This window comes from Schistocerca americana, chromosome 7 (assembly GCF_021461395.2).
Source record: "Schistocerca americana isolate TAMUIC-IGC-003095 chromosome 7, iqSchAmer2.1, whole genome shotgun sequence".
NCBI lineage: Eukaryota > Metazoa > Arthropoda > Insecta > Orthoptera > Acrididae > Schistocerca > Schistocerca americana.
The window spans coordinates 138,026,687-138,028,122 of record NC_060125.1 but is presented as its reverse complement, the minus strand read 5'-3'; the positions used below and the strand labels follow the sequence as shown (position 1 = coordinate 138,028,122).

At 51.7% G+C, this 1,436-nt stretch overlaps 1 pseudogene; it reads left to right on the top strand.

Annotated features, from left to right (window-relative positions):
• The first annotated feature begins 345 nt into the window (after nt 1–345).
• On the top strand, nt 346–463 carry LOC124623463 (annotated as a pseudogene).
• The last annotated feature ends 973 nt before the right edge of the window (nt 464–1,436 follow it).

Genomic DNA, 1,436 nt, shown 5'->3' with positions numbered 1-1,436 from the left:
CTTGTGACAGCTGCAGTGTCAACTGGTGCTGCCAAAGCCTTCCAGTGTATAAGAAGTGAGTGAGTGAGTGTGTGTGTGTGTGTGTGTGTGTGTGTGTGTGTGTGTGTGGTGTGTTGTGTTGTGACGCCCCAGAGTAGCCACCAGGGCCCCGCGTCCCTGACCCGGCCATTGCGAGCGCGCTTGCCGCTGTGCATCCGATAAAACTGTACGGCGACTGCGTCACAGCGCCAGACCTCTAGCTCTAGCTGCAGATAAAAAGTACCCGTCCCGCCAGCGAGGCGCAAGTCTGCTCCGCCACGCCGGCAACGTCTCCTCTGCTTTAATTGGATGAACTTATATGGTTCCGCCAACGGCCTTGTCGCAGTGGTAACACCGGTTCCCATCACATCACCGAAGTTAAGCGCTGTCGGGCTAGGCTAGCACTTGTATGGGTGACCATCCGGTCTGCCGAGCGCTGTTGGCAAGCGGGGTGCACTCAGACCTTGTGAGGCAAACTGAGGAGCTACTTTATTGAGAAGTAGCGGCTCCGGTCTCGGAAACTGACATACGGCCGGGAGAGCGGTGTGCTGACCACATGCCCTTCCATATGCGCATCCAATGACGCCTATGGGCTGAGGATGACACGGCGGCCGGTCGGTACCGTTGGGCCTCCATGGCCTGTTCGGGAGGAGTTAGTTATATGGCTCCAGAGTAGTCTCAAACATCTGTTAAGTAAGTATATAAGCTGAAGCGACAATTGAAACTTTGTACTGAAGCCGGGACTCAGCCCAGATCTCCTGTTCACTAAATAGATGCGCTAACACCACCACCATCCTGACTCACTGGCACAATTCCACAGACTGCCTTAGCACGCCTCCCTCGCCAGTCCAAATTCCCATTCACGCCTCAGCTCACTCTGTATTCCCCTAAATTTGGAAAAGAGACCCCGGTTCGAATCCCAATCTTAGTACAAAATTTCGTTCGTCGCTTCTGCCTACGTATTATCATAGAAGTCTGAGGCATAGAAAGGGCTCTGGAACCGTATAGTTTCATTTGATTAAGGCGCTTATGCCTGGGTTTCACGCAGGATCCACCACTTCGTTCAATGCTGAGTTTAGGGGGAATACCAAGTGGGCTGAGGCATGAATGGGAAATTGGTTGAGGAGGGAAGAGTGCTAGGGTACTGATGTTAAAATCTTCTGGGTTATTAGGCCGCGTCATGTTTCTTCTAAAATGTTCGACGTTTCGACCCCTCTGCTGGGATTTTCCTCAGGATCTTTTGGTGTCCACTACTGCTAGAACACTCTAGCAGTAGTGGACACCAAAATATCCCGAGGAAGATCTACGCAGAGGGGTTGAAACGTCGAACATTTTAGAAGAAACATGACGCGGCCTAATAACCCAGAAGATTTTAACTTCAGTGACAACGGCCACGAAAGCCTGCAGACTTACATAAA